The sequence below is a fragment of the Elaeis guineensis genome, chromosome 2, assembly GCF_000442705.2.
Source record: "Elaeis guineensis isolate ETL-2024a chromosome 2, EG11, whole genome shotgun sequence".
Lineage (NCBI taxonomy): Eukaryota > Viridiplantae > Streptophyta > Magnoliopsida > Arecales > Arecaceae > Elaeis > Elaeis guineensis.
Window position 1 is genome coordinate 9,029,220 of NC_025994.2, and position 16,728 is coordinate 9,045,947.

The 16,728-nt window shown below is 31.2% G+C and overlaps 1 pseudogene; it reads right to left on the reverse strand.

Annotated features, from left to right (window-relative positions):
• Window positions 1-3,018: 3,018 nt before the first annotated feature.
• On the reverse strand, window positions 3,019-14,680 carry LOC140855204 (zinc finger BED domain-containing protein RICESLEEPER 1-like; annotated as a pseudogene).
• Between the last annotated feature and the right edge of the window lie 2,048 nt (window positions 14,681-16,728).

Here is a 16,728-nt window from a genome sequence, read left to right on the forward strand (position 1 = left end):
AATTTGACTCCCAATGAGTCAGGATTTGACTGAAAAGGCATAGAAGAATCTCCAAGATGGGTAGGAGAAGTAGACATACATGTCATCAATTTAAGAGAATATAATCATATACATAAGTAACAAAAAAAAAAATGAAAATAAGAGAATATTAAAGTAATGCTAATGAAAATAGGGGGACCAACGTTTCACCATGGCTCTGCAAACGTAAAGACCAATTCTGCATTTTGACTCACATAAGGAATAAGTAACCATGTAATGCAGAGATCAGAAGAAAATAAAAATAAAAACAAAAAACCATGAGCTTCTGTCACAGAACATGTCTTATTTATGTTTATCAGAATCTCTTTGTTCCTTTGTATGAGAAACTTATGCTTGATTACGCAATCGATTTGGCTTGTTGAGGTAGCTGCAAAAATAATACAACAATTTAACGCCAACAATAGGAATTGCGTTGCACCCACATGAACCCACATGGAATTTGGATGTTAAACAAAACGATATAAAAGAAAAAATAGTAAACTAAAAAAACCATACCTGGCTACGAGGGAGAGTAACCCAGAAAGAGAAGAAAGGAGGAGAAGATTTGTGGCTATCACTCTATCACAACTCGCAAGGGGAGAGGGCAAGTGGCTGGCTGAGAAAGAGAGAGAGAGAGATGTGACTGATGGGGATGAAGGATGAAGAAGAGAAGTCGGTTGACGGAGATGGCCGTCGGAACCAGTGGCGAAGTGTAAAAAGGACCAAAGGAGGCCACTGTCCCTCTCCAAAAAAAAAAAAAAATTAAATTAAATTATCTATATATTTATATGTATAGTGGTTCCTCTAATATTTTAATCTTACACACATTATAAGTCCATCAATTTAAAAAAAAATCATATAGTTAATTTATATATTAATTTTTATTAAAAATAATAATTTAAAAAAAAATAGTAGTTTATTTATTCTTTAACTCTTTATTTATTCTTCAACATTTAATGTGGAAGAGATTATTGAAATTTTTACACAATCAAAATCATTTTGCAGATGACATAAGATAATATTTTTTACTTATCTTTATTTATACTTAAAATTAAATATTTATTGATATTTTTATAATATTTTGATTATATATATTTTTATTTTATTATTTATTATAAAATATTTTATATAAAAAATATTAATAAATTATTATTTTGTCCTCCCAACATTTGATGGCAGAGTCAGAATAGAAGCAAATTAGATGAAAGAGGGGGGCTAAGGTTGAGGGTGAGGGAGGCCTAAATGAGAAACATAAAGAGGGGTTAGGGTTTTGTCTAATTTAAGAATATTTTATAAATAAAATATATATATATAAGCTCGATTAGGCTTACAAGCCTATTGAGCTTAGTACTATCAAGTTTGAGCTCGGCTCGAATAACTACTCGAATAGCTCAAGCTCGACTCGAGTCAAGTAATTTCGAGTAATTTCAAGCTCGAGTAGCTTGCGAACCAGCTTGACTCATTTACATACCTTTTTTTTTTTTTCTTTTTGCTTCTTTTAATTTCTTTTCATTTCATTCTCTTTGTTGGAGATCTATGGGGAAGGAGAGCACCTTAGAGAGATCATAGGTGTTTCTTAAGTTTCGATTGGGGCTTTTTTTCAAGTGGGATTTTGTAGAATTTGTCGTGGTGTGGCTTAGTCCCTTAGGGTTTTGAGAGCTTAAACTTGGTAGAAGCATGATATTTTGTAGGGGGTAGAGACTTTTGATAAAAGGATTCTTCTCTAGCTACAAAATTTATTATTTATGAAATTCTATTCTCATGAATACGGTACCAAATCCTTGAGGAGACTTGGGGGTTTAAGTACCCGACAAGTATACCAATTTTAAATGGGATGGACTTAAGATTTTTGGATAATTTTGTAATAGGATTTGGGATGGATTCTGATAATAAGATTTTAAATAGTTTGGATATGGATATAGTAAAAATTATAGATACTCTATCCATTGTCATTCCTAGTCTTATATTTATTAAGGATATAATACATATTTTTTATATTTTTTATGAAAAAAATAAATATTTAACTAAATATAAATTATTCTGTATTTTTTTATAATTAATCAAACATATCAAAAATATTTTTTTAGACATCTGAATTAATTATCTAAAAATAATATTTTAAAAAAGAAAATTTTTTTCAGCGGACTAAATGAATCTTAATGTGATCCAGTAAGTATACCTTAATCTCACACCTGCTGAATTCTTAAAGGAGTACGGCTCAAACCTTTGAACGTGCGACAATTAAAGAAGAGTCCGGAAATCCCGCAACATAATCGGTGGCATATTCTTCTCTAGAACCCATGCAGGCATTTAATTCAAAATAGTGGGAACGGCATGCTGCCTACTGCCCACATTGTAACGCCAATGGCATTCACATGCGCCGACTAACTCCAAAGTGGATGCTATTGCTCACAAAGACGCAAACAAAATTATGAGGCCTACTTAAATTAAAATTATATTGCGCTTCATGTTATTTAGGTTTCTCGTACAGACCAAGTAGTAACCAATGGATTAATTAACCTCCAATTCCATCTCTCATTTCAAAATCCAAATTATAAAATCTTTACCGTATAGATGGCATGATACACACGCTGATTTCCATTGGCGCTGGCTCCCTATAAATAGAGGGAAGAGTGGGGCAGTGCAGCACAAAGAAGCAGCGTGATCGCTGAGAACAGACAGAAGAGGAGGCAGGATGAGAAGCCGCGTGGTGGTTTTGGCACTAATGATGGTGCTGGCTGTTGTCTTCTTTGCCAACAACTCCTTCGCCCAAGATGAGGTTAATTTCCAGGCACCAAGTGAAGGTGGTAATGCATCTCCAACTCAGTTCTTTAGGATTTCTTTTGAGGCTATTATTGCTTGAGCTATTATCGACAACAAGGATGTGAAGGAACTAACATTAATCTTTTCTCCTTTGGTTCATATGCAATAAAAATATTTTAGATGGTGCTGGTGGTAGGCCATAGCCGTGGTGCAACGAGTGCGGTGCATGCACCAAGTCTATACCGCCACGACGCCAATGCCTTGATCTGGTGAAGGCCTGCAATCCAGAGTGCAAAGAATGCGTGCAGTCGCCCCTCCTGATCTACCCGCCACTATACCGGTGCATGGATTTGCTCCCCAACTTCTGCAAGAACAACAAGTGCAACCCCGAGCCACTCGACGACGAATAGCAGCACTGCCGAGTCGCCTATCGTTGCGTGCGTGCATGCCTGCTTTGAGTTGGGTTATGATTAAGTCAGTCTGGGGGTGCTCCCTTTACTTTTAGATGTGTGCTGTACCATGCTTTTGATCTCTCAAATAATAATCACCTCTCGGGGCATTAATTTGGAATTTGTTGGAACTCGAGCATGGTTTCCATGTCTCTCTATGGCCAAAACTACACCGATAAAAGCTGTTACTTAGCTCAGGCGCCACCGCTCTCCTTCCTAAATGTTTGTCTTTACTCAAGGGAAGAAGGAGATTTTAAATCTGATGGTGGCGTATTATTACCAATATTAGTCTCATGGAACCGCCGCGTCACGTTGCTTGACAAGACAAGCATTAATTGTAAAGCCGGGATGAGACTGAATTCCACTATGGATGATTTGAGGCTTCGGAAATTTATAATTTTCCTGAATAATGGCACCAATCGATCAGGGTGCAAACGAATCGAGTCCGTTGCGGACGATTCGGACCCGACTCTATTATTATTATTTAAATAATTTTTTAAATCAAATTTAAATAATAAAATATTTAATTTATAAATTTATTTAAATTTATATATATTTTTAATAATAAATTTTTTATTTATAATATATATTAATATATATATATATATATATATTATTATTAATAGATTAGGATTTGATTTTGAATTCCAATTCAAATTCAAATAAAATTAAATTGATATTTAAATTAAATTATTTTAAAATTTTATTAAATTTTTATTGAATCGAATAAAAAAATATTAAAAATTTATAAATTTTAAATTAAATTTTAATTTTTAATATTTTAAATTAAATCGAGATAAATTTTTAATTATTCAATTCAATTTGATCCAACTGCATCCCCATTAGTGGATACCATGATGGCACTATTTTTTCTCCTTTTCTCTCTCTGCACGTGAATGTCACGGATGCGACGGCAATAATTCCTCCGCACGTGGAGGTGGGGCCGTACGTATTTGACCAAAACGATGCGCTTCCCGTGAGGTCTTTACCAGAATAATATAAAATAAAAATTTAAATACTAAAATAATTCAAAACCAAACTTTTTTACCAAACTAATGCAAAAGGGAAAAACGCCATTTTGAATGGCATTTTTTCCCCCTTCCACGTCACCCTATTTTCCACGATGGCATCGTCCCAAAAAAAAAAAAAAGAAATGCGAATTGAAATGGCGACTTTAAAAACGCCATTTTGAATGGCGTTTCTAAAAATGCCATTCAAAATGGCATTTTCAATTTTTTCCACCAAAAAAAAGAGAAAAAATCGAAAATTAATGAAAATTTTTTTAAAAAAATTTAAAATTAATAAATAAATTAAAATTTTAATTTTGATTGAAATTTAGAATATAAAAATTTGAATTTGTAATTCAAAAAAAATAAATTTAGATATTTTTTTTCAAATTTTTTTAAAAAATGTGAAAAAAAATCTTAAGAAATTTAAAAATTAAAAATATCATAGAAAATAAAAAAAAGAGAAAGAAATATGAAAGAAATAAAAATTTGAAATTTAATTGAAAAACATCATTTCAAATGCTTGTCAAAAAAATTAAAAAAAGAATTTAAAAAATAAAATGTAGCATTAAAAAATAAAAATTTTTAAAAAATAAAAAAAAATAATAATTATAAATTAAAATTTTAAGATTAATTGAAATAAAGATATTTTTTCAAATTATTTTCTCAAATTAAAATTAATTTATTTAAAAAAGATTCAAAAAAAATTTAAAAATAGCCTAAAAAAATTTCATAAAAATATAAAGAATTGAAAAAAAATAAAAATTATAATTGTAACTGAAGAACAAAGTTTATAATTTTTAATTTTAAGAAATAAGAATTAAAATTATAATTAAAAATAAAAAAAAAATTAAATTACTAAATCAATTTAAATATAATTTTTTAAAAAATATTTTAAATAATAAAAAAAATACGTAATAGAATGTTAAAAAGATAAAAATGGAAGAAAACTAAAATTAAAATTTAAAATTATAAAAATTATAAATTAAATTTAAAAAAATATATCATAAAAGAATAAAATTAAATTAAATTAATTATAATTTATTTTTTAGGTTATTTTATAAATGTGACTTAAAAAAATTTAATTTGAATTAAATTTTGATCAAAAAATAAATACATTAAAAAGTTAAAAAATGAAGAAAAATATGGAAAAAAAATTTATAAATTGAACTTTAAAAAAAATATATATTTTTTAAATTATTGTAAAAAAATTATCTGAAGAAAAAAAATATTGTAAAAAAATAAAAAATACCCTAAAAAAGAAAGAAAGGAAAAAAATAGATTTGAAAAAAAATAGAAATTGTAATTCTAATTGAGAAATAAAATTTTTAATTTTTAATTTAAAAAAATAAAAATTATAATTATAATTGAAATAAAAAATATCATTTTAAATAATTAAATTAATTTAAACATAATTATTTAAAAAATATTTTAAGTAAAGGAAAAGAATACGTAATAGAATGCTAAAAAGATAAAAATGGAAGAAAACTGAAATTATAATTTCAAATGATAAAAATTTTAAAATAAATTTAAAAAATTTAAAAAAATTTAAAATGATAAGAATACGCCCATCGACGGCGGGCCCCGCATGGCGATGGGTCCGACCCATTAGTAACAGAAGATATGAATTTATGAACATGAATGAGCTATCCAAGATGTATTTTTATATTCTAAATAATTATAAAAAAATTAAAGATTTAATTAAGTAAGTACCATCTTAGCATACTGTTTAATGTTCTAAATAATTTTTTTATGTCGATATAAAATTAAAAATCATGATTTGTTACAGTAAGCATAAGAATATACTATGCAAAAAGAATAATATGGATGCTGATGATCGATGTAGGAGAGAATTTACAAAATAGTTAGGTGATCTTATAAGTTGCACTAGTAATACATTATTTTTAATAATTATAAAAATTATTATTTGAACCAACATAATTTTTTATATTATATTGTAGATAAAATATAAGTATTTCAATAAAGAAAAGAGTGTGACTGATAAGTTGTACAATTTAGCATGTGGTTCCGATCGAAGAGTTAACCGCTATGCATCTTGTATCATTGGATGAATAAGATTTCACATAAGGAAGCTTAAGATGCAATGACGAACCTAAAATAGTGAGATTGCTACGATAAGATATGAAGGAGAAGAAAATATTGAATATTACAGTGTACTAATAGATATCATAGAGTTGAAGTATGGGTCCAGTAATTCTATATTCTTATTTGAATATGAATGATGGGATATTAGCAATAAAAAGATCGATATTCATATCAATCCATATTTTATTAGTACAAATTTTGTACGAACATGGTACCAGAATGAACCGTATATATTAGCAACTCAAGCGAAACAAATAATATATTTGAAGGATCTAAAGTATCGAGATAATTGACATATCGTATAAAAAATAATATCTAAATGTGTATATGACATACCAACCCGATTAGAGATGGATGAAAATTCTGATTTACATGAAGAGAAAGTTTTTCAAGAAAAAAAATAAATATTAGCCGAGTGTTTTATTGATGAAGAACTTATAACAGTTCTTTTGAATAGGATTGATCTGCCGCCCAATGAAGTTGAATCTAATTTTGTATTTAATCTTGATGAGTCAAAGGATAATGATCAATTCATAAATGACGATGAGATGGAAGATGACACATATATCGATTATTTTGATTTGGAAGAGGATCTACACATCGAGGAAGATATGAATATTAACGAGTAGATCTATATTCTTTGTTCAATCTTCTCTTGCAATAATGGTATGCGATATAATTCTATTCATTAAAATATAATTTATTTTTTATTATTATTGTTTAATATTATATTTATTTATATGTCAAGAATTACATGTATGGCTCCAGGAGACAAATGATGATGTCGCGTTCGTAGTCTATCCCAGAAGTTGAGGCACCTTCACCAATTTCTACTGCTGCACCAGCTCCATCGCCAGAGGATCCTACACTAGTAGGTCCCTATGAGGTGGGTCCAAGTAAGACGAGTTCGAGTGGTATTATTATATTTTTTATATAATAAAATTTAATTTTTTTTATTTGGATAGCTATCATACTAATGATTTATTTATTGTTGTTTCAGATCTATCTCTACTAGTAGTGAGGCAAGGGCGAGGTCCATTGAAGAACCTCTCTCTAGAGCATTGGAGATGCGAGCACTCAGGAAGGTATCTCCATATCGAGATACCATCTGGCTACACCAAGTCCATTAGGAGATAGTGCGAGCTGTAGCAGACCGAGCTGGACATCATATGCCGTAGCTATACCCCTGTGTTATTTTTTGATTGACATCATATTGTACCAGCTCAAAGGGAGATTTTCTACATCTAGTTACAGATAAAATAAATTATGCTATGAATATTTAGTTAGTACGGTATTCTACTAATATTTATTATTGATAGGGTGTATTTGATAATATTGATTTTGAGGAGGATCGTGTGCAGCGAGCTGTGGACACTCATTTATCTTTGTATTTCAAGGAGTATCGCCACTGCATCCATCAGCATTGGTATCATGTGATGCAGGATCATAAGGTGGAGGTAGCATGGCACCGGCCCTGTGACAGCATCACTATGGATGGTTGGACTGTCATTTACCGATATTATGAGGATCCGACATATTAAGTTATAAATCTAAATTTTTTTTTAGAGTTTAATGATTGAATCATTTATTCTTAAATTTAATTTATTACCTATTAATTTGATTGCTAACTATACAGAGAAGATGTGCCTAGAATGTCATGAATTGGATAAGACAGGCTGTACCATATTGTGGGAGTTCGAGGTTGTTCGCTCGTCACATGGAGCAGATAGTAAATAATTTTTAATTAGTATATTCTAACTCTCTAATTATTTAAATTTTTTTTAATTAATTATTTTCAAATTATATAAAGATGCTGAGAGTGGCGAGCTTCTTGGTAGGATCGATACCTACAAGCGGATCCACCAGCGATGGTCAGAGGAGTGGACAACGAGGAGCTAGGAGCTTTTTGTAAGTTTTTCTATTTATTTTTTTATTCTTTAATTTTTAGTATAAATTTAAAATAGCTATAACTTTAATTTTCAGAACCGTATGATAGACATCAAATCCCAGCCTATCCCTGAGGGCTCGATCGCATCCATAGATGACGAGATCTGCGATCAGATACTTGGTATGAGATCCTATTATGTTAGAGGTCTAGGGCATGAGATCACTACTTCCTCATCTTCATGCTCGTCTAGGGCTGACATATATGTTGCTTGCGATGCTCGACTGGCGGAGGTGTAGAGACTGACTGAGCAGCAAGTTGATGAGTTGACTACACACATCGACAAGTACCAACAGCTCCAAATCCAGATGATAAAGCAAATAACGCAGATGGAGCAGATGATGCAGCTGATGAGGAAGCAGCAGATCGGTTCGAGCTTATCCAAGCACTCTCTTTCCTCAGCTCGTTCTCTTTCTGCAGATGTTGACACCAGACGGCCTATTTTTATAGCTTTTTATTTTTATTTTAGACTTCTTATAATTTTAATTTAATATAATAAAATATTAAAATTTATTTATGAGTTTATTGTATGAATTTTTTATTTTAATTTTTTATTTTAAATTTATAAAAAAATATCATAAATATAAATTAAATATATATATTCATAAATTATTTTTAAAAAATATGTAAATTATTAATGAGAGAAATATTTTTGATAAAATATTGGTCACCAAAAAAATATATTAGCGATAAAAAATTGATCGTAAATAAATTTTTTAATAAATTTAAAAATATCAAAATTTTATATAAAATTAATAACAATGAAACTATTTTCATCGTAAATAACTAAAAATTTATTACTGACAAAAATGTATGTTAAAAATTGCAATATTTGCGACTTAAAATTTACATCGCTAATATTTTTTAAATTTAATTTTTATAAAAATTTTTAATTAAATTAATAGTAAAAAATTTTTATCGCTATTAATTTATTATTTATTAACGATAAAAATTTACATCCGAAATTATCATATTTATGACAAAAAATTTACATTGCTAATACCTTTTATAAATTTGATTTTCATAAAAATTTTTAGTTAAATTAATAGTGATGAAAAAGTCATTGTAAATAATTATTTTTCATTAGCGACATAATATTTCATCGTAAATTATCTTTTTTTATGATTAAAATTTTTTATCATAAATAGTTTTCGAAAAAAAAAATTTTAAAGATAAAAATTTTTCATATATAATATTTGATTATTTACAACGAAAATTTTTTTCACCGTAAAAAATTATCATCGACGTCATTATTTGCGACTAAATATTAGCGACGAATATTTGTTATTAGTGATAAATTTTTTTTATGGTTAATACCTTATTTTGTTGTAGTGCTCTTCCTCAATCCACAGAAATTTCTACACCAGTCTTCTCCACAAATTAATACTTGTATTGTCTCTGGACTAAGAGAGGTGCGGTATGGATCAATGATCCTACCTGTAGCACTGAAAGTAGATTCTGAGGCCACTGTGGTGATGGGAATAGCTAGGACATCAGCTGCCACCGTTGACATCATCAAGATGTTTTGATTTTAATTAATTATTCTCAAATTATATAGAGATGCTGAGAGTGGCGAGCTTCCTGGTAGGATCGATATCTACAAGCGGATCCACCAGCGATGGTCAGAGGAGTGGACAACGAGGAGCCAGGAGCTTTTTGTAAGCTTTTTTATTTATTTTTTTATTCTTTGATTTTTAGTACAAATTTAAAATAGCTATAACTTTAATTTTCAAAATTGTATGATAGACATCAAATCCCGGCCTATCCCTGAGGACTCGATCGCATCCATAGATGACGAGATCTATGATCAGATGCTTGGTATGAGATCCTGTTATGTTAGGGGTCTAGGACATGGGATCACTACTTCCTCATCTTCATGCTCATCTAGGGCTGACATATATGTTGCTTGCGATGCTCGGCTGGCGGAAGTGCAGAGACAGACTGAGCAGCGAGCTAATGAGTTGACTACACACATCGACGAATACCAGCAGCTCCAAATCCAGATGATAAAGCGAATAATGTAGATGAAGTAGATGATGCAGCTGATGAGGTAGCAGCAGATCGATTCGAGCTCATCCGAGCACTCTCTTTCCTCATCTTGTTCTCTTTCTGTAAATGTTGACACCAGACGGCCTATTTTTATAGCTTTTTATTTTTATTTTAGACTTCTTATAATTTTAGTTTAATATAATAAAATATTAAAATTTATTTATGAGTTTATTGTATGAATTTTTTATTTTAATTTTTTATTTTAAATTTATAAAAAATATCATAAATATAAATTAAATATATATATTCATAAATTATTTTTAAAAAATATGTAAATTATTAATGATAGAACTATTTTTGATGAAATATTGGTCGGCAAAAAAATATATTAGCGATGAAAAATTGATCATAAATAATTTTTTTAATAAATTTAAAAATATCAAAATTTTATATAAAATTAATAACAATGAAACTATTTTCATCGTGAATAACTAAAAATTTATTACTGACAAAAATGTATGTTGAAAATTGCAATATTTGCGACTTAAAATTTACATTGCTAATATTTTTTAAATTCAATTTTCATGAAAATTTTTAATTAAATTAATAGCGATAAAAATATTTTCATCATAAATAATTATATTTGCTATAAAAAGATTATGTCGCTAATATTTTTTAAATTTAATTTTTATAAAAATTTTTAATTAAATTAATAGCGAAAAATTTTTATCGTTATTAATTTATTATTTATTAATGATAAAAATTTACATCAGAAATTATCATATTTATGACAAAAAATTTACATTGCTAATACCTTTTATAAATTTGATTTTCATAAAAATTTTTAGTTAAATTAATAGTGATGAAAAAATCATTGTAAATAATTATTTTTCATTAGCGACATAATATTTCATCGCAAATTATCTTTTTTTATGATTAAAATTTTTCGTCATAAATAGTTTTCGAAAAAATAATTTTTTTAAAGATAAAAATTTTTCATCAGTAATACTTGATTATTTACAACGAAAATTTTTTTCATCGTAAAAAATTATCATCGACGTCATTATTTATGACTAAATATTAGCAATGAATATTTATTATTAGCAATAAATTTTTTTTTATCGTTAATACCTTATTTTGTTGTAGTGCTCTTCCTCACTCCACAGAAATTTCTACACCAGTCTTCTCCACAAATTAATACTTGTATTGTCTCTGGACTAAGAGAGGTGCGGTATGGATCAATGATCCTACTTATAGCACTGAAAGTAGATTCTGAGGCCACTGTGGTGATGGGAATAGCTAGGACATCAGCTGCCACCGTTGACATCATCAAGATGTTTTGACTTGCTTCATTTTTTAAAAATATTTTCGAAAAAATGAATTCAATTACCCTCATTTTACATCTAGGATCCAAAATAGCAGCTATAGCCATCAACAGATTGCACTTACCCCAATATTTATCAAACTTTTCCTTCAATTTTGCAATCAACTGTCTAGTGAAAGTATCCTCAAAACTTGACTTCTTATCCAACAATACCTTCACCCTGTATACTTCATTAAGAAATAAATTTGCTGTTGGATAATCTGTCCCAGAAATAATTTCGATGGCAGCCTTGAACAGCTCTAAAATCTCACATAACTTCTCAACTTTTTTCCAATCTTCAACTTCTGGACAGCAAGTGTAACCTAGTTTTTGAGCTGTATATCTAAGAAAAACTTCTTTAAACTTGATTGCACATACCAACATGTCATAAGTTGAATTCCAACAGGTTGGACAATCCAACATCAACTTTCTATATGGCAGTTGTAATTGTTGGACAATCTCAGCAAACACCTCAAGTCTTGCTTCACTTTCATTAAGATAAGTGACACTTTCACGAACATCCTCATTCACTACTTTAATCTCACTCAGTCCATGCTGCACCATGATATTAAGAATATGAGCATAGTAACGAATATGAAACAGCTTTCCTCCACAAACTAACTTCTTACTTCTTGAGAAAGTGTCCTTCAAAGTCCTTGTGCATGTATCATTTGCAGCAGTATTATCAACAGAGATAGTAAAGACCTATAAATACATGAAAAAAATTAAACTTAGATTGTCAAATATAATATATAAATAAACAAAACAAAATAAAGTTTGTTAGAATAAAACTTACTTTGCTTTCAATTCCCCATCATTTAAACACTTGAATAATAGAATCTGCTATATCAATACCACGACGAGGAGGGGGTAAGTGGACAAAGTTCAACACCCGCTTCTGTAACTTTCAATTAGAATCAACAAAATGTTCAGTCAGAACCATATACTCGATCTTTTGAGGTGAAGAGTACCACAAATTAGTTGTCACACTTGTTGGAGAATACCCACCGACCGACCGACCGATGGCCGGACCGACCGACCGACCGACCGACTGACGGCCGGACCGACCGACCGACCGACTGACGGCCGGAGGGACCGACCGACCGACTGACGACCGGAGCGACCGACTGACGGGCGCCATCACCGGCCGGGCGCCATCACCGGCCGATTAACGGCCCACTACCGACTGAGGATGTATCGGTCGGGCATACTTCTCCCGACCGACTGAATCTAGAAGTCTGTTGGCCGACTCACGTAAGACTCGCCGACCAACAGAGGGGCCCGACGCCACTCAGCTGGCCACCGACCTAGGGTCGGTCGACTCCTCCGATCGCCGTACAGCCGTCAGAGCTTGTCAGTTCTGACAGCAACATGCGGCACTGCCACCTAGGGGCATTGTCCCGCCTAGGGCATTGTCAACCCTAGTGATTTGACAGCCCCACGGCGACATGACACTTTTACGGTGACTCTGACAGTCTACAGTGAGTTGACAATTCCTCAATTGTCCGCACCATTAATGACGGCGCCATACCGTGCTCCACTATATAAATCGGGGAAGGCAACAGTGCAGGGGATCTCTCCACTTCTCGACTTCAAAACCACAGGCTCGCTCCTCTCCCTCTCTCTCTCGATTGAGCTCTCTGTCTTCATTTCACTGTTGCCCAGTCACCTCTCTGACTTGACCGTCGGAGGGTCCCCGCCGGAGCCGCCTCCGGTCAGTGTGGACTTCTCATTTTGCAGGCGCACGTTCCCCGGCGATCAGACGACGAGGCGATTGGCCGCAACAGATTGGCGCGCCAAGTAGGGGAAAACGATGACGAAGACAAGAGCCCAACGATCGAGGATCACCGGGTCGGCGAGGCGCTCTTCCCGCCGAGAAGAGGCCTCCCCACCACCATCGGCGGCGGAGCCCAGCTCTCCGCACCCCGCGGTGACCACGGAGGCGCAGATCGCGGCCATCGTACGGCAGATGACTGTACTGACGGACGCGGTCAAAAGCCTCCAGCAACAACCGGCGGCCCGTCCGATGCCCTCCAGGAGTAGCCGCCGACGCCCGCGCCGATCTCCGTCGCCTCCGCGCGAGCGCCCACAACAGCCCTCCCACGGAGAGCAGAAGGGACGGCCATGGCGCGATGACCGACGGTCCCAGCAGCCCTCTCCTTCTCTGCTGGAACGGGCGAGGAAGGAGAAGCGGCCGCGAACGCCGTCCGCCTCTCCCTCTCTCTCTCGATTGAGCTCTCTGTCTTCATTTTACTGTTGCCCAATCACCTCTCTGACTTGACCGTCGGAGGGTCCCCGCCGGAGCCGCCTCCGGTCAGTATGGACTTCTCATTTTGCAGGCGCACGTTCCCCGGCGATCAGACGACGAGGCGATTGGCCGCAACAACACTAATCTTGCTTATCGACTTTAACAAACATGCAATTTCTTTCTTTCAATCTCATACACCTTATAGCAATCACTCCTTCCCATCTGTCGAGAAATCCTTTGCCATTCAGGCATCCCACGCTTCATCATCAAATTAAAGCCCTCTTCTTCCAAAATAAAAAATGAATGCTCATGCATAAGCATCCAATGTGCAGCAGACTCCCTCATTTTCATCATGTCAAGCTTCCCATCATGTAAAGCACTAACGAATCCAGTTGCTTTTACACCAACACTTGAATCAGCAGCCATAAAATTAATCTTTTTTTGTTGCTTTTGGTACATATTGCGCCTTGAGCATGCCTCTAAGTGCCTCTTAAATTGAGTTGTACTCTTACTTTTAGGAATATTGAGCCTTCTTTTGCAATGGATGCATTCTCCTTTCCTAAATTTGTCAGGTAGCTCAACTTCCTTAAATTCTAACCAAACTGAAGAAGTCTTGGCTCTCTTTTTCTTTTCAAATGCATTAGAACCATCATTTTGTTTATCAGTTGGAGTAGGACCACTAACATTATTAGTACCATCTGTATTATTATTGCTTTCATCGTGAATTTCATCAATATCTTCACCCTCCTCCATATTATCACTTAAATCGATATCAGGTTCATTGTCTCGCATAATTTGACTCCCAAATGAGTCAGGATTTGACTGAAAAGGCATAGAAGAATCTCCAAGATGGGTAGGAGAAGTAGACATACATGTCATCAATTTAAGAGAATATAATCATATACATAAGTAACAAAAAAAAAAATGAAAATAAGAGAATATTAAAGTAATGCTAATGAAAATAGGGGGACCAACGTTTCACCATGGCTCTGCAAACGTAAAGACCAATTCTGCATTTTGACTCACATAAGGAATAAGTAACCATGTAATGCAGAGATCAGAAAAAAATAAAAATAAAAACAAAAAACCATGAGCTTCTGTCACAGAACATGCCTTATTTATGTTTATCAGAATCTCTTTGTTCCTTTGTATGAGAAACTTATGCTTGATTATGCAATCGATTTGGCTTGTTGAGGTAGCTGCAAGAATAATACAATAATTTAACGCCAACAATAGGAATTGCGTTCCATTTTTATCTTTTTGGCATTCTATTACGTATTTTTTTTTATTTAAAATATTTTTTAAATAATTATATTTAAATTAATTTAATTATTTAAAATGATATTTTTTATTTCAATTATAATTACAATTTTTATTTCTTAAAATTGAAAATTATAAATTTTATTTTTCAATTAGAATTACAATTTCTATTTTTTTTCAATTTTATTTTTTTCTTTTTTTTCTTTTACTAGGGTATTTTTTATTTTTTTACAACAATTTTTTTTCTTGAGATAATTTTTTTAAAAAATAATTTGAAATGGACAACGTAATTTGAAATGATATTTTTTATTTGAATTAAAGTTAAAATTCTTATTTTTTTTAAAGTTTAATTTACAAATTTTTTTTTCACATTTTTTTCTCATTTTTTCACTTTTTTATGGCATTTATTTTTTTTATCAAAATTTAATTCAAATTAAAAATTTATTTTTTTAATTCAAATTTATAATTATATAATTTTTCTATTTTTTCATTTATTTCTATTTTTATGAATTTTTTTTTGGCTATTTTTTATTTGTTTGCAATATTTTTTAAATAAATTAATTTGAATTTGGGAAAATAATTTGAAATGATATTTTTATTTTAATTAATTTTAAAAATATTATTTCTTTTAAATTTCAAATTATAATTCTTATTTTTTTTTGATTTTTTAAATTTTTAATTTTTTAATGGCACTTTTTATTTTTTTTAATTTTTTATTTTTTTGAACATTTTTGGCAAGAATTTGAAATGATGTTTTTGAATTAAATTTAAAATTTTTATTTTTTTAAATTCAAATTTATAATTCTTTTTTTTCTTTTTCTATGATATTTTTAATTTTTTAAAATTTTAAGATTTTTGTTTAGACATTTTTTTGAAAAAATTAATTTGAAAAAAAAATCATCTAAAATTATCTTTTTTATTTGAATTACAAATTCAAATTTTTATATTTTAAATTTTGTTTAAAATTAAAATTTTAATTTATTTATTATTTTAAAATTTTAAAATTTATTTTTTTCTCATTCTTTTCCGATTTTTTTCCTTTTTTTGGGGGGGGGGGAAATAGAAAACGATATTTTGAATGGCGTTTTTAAAAATACCATTCAAAATGGTCTTTTTAAAAATACCATTTTAAATGATATTTTTAAAAATATCATTTAAAATGATATTTTCAAAAATATCATTTTAAATGGTATTTTCTATTTTTTTTTTTTGGACGACGCCTAGGTGGAAAAATATTGGTGACGTGGCAGGGAGAAAATGCCATTCAAAATGACGTTTTTTTTCTTTGCCATTATTTCGATAAATAAGTTGGAATTTGTATTATTTATATAAATAATTTTTTTTTATATTATTTAGAAAAAGAGCACCAGAGGAGATGCCAATCAAGGAGCCATAATTTTTTTTTCCCTCTCTATCGTGGAAAGCTTTCTGTCGCAGGTGTAAAGCTAGTCGTTGTTTCAGCTCTTATCTTGGGAAACAGATTTCATGTGGCATATGATCTACAAATCATAATTTATAAATTCAAGTGTTCGTGTAGGATTAAATGCAAAGTCACTGGTGCTATGATGTGGCGATTCAAG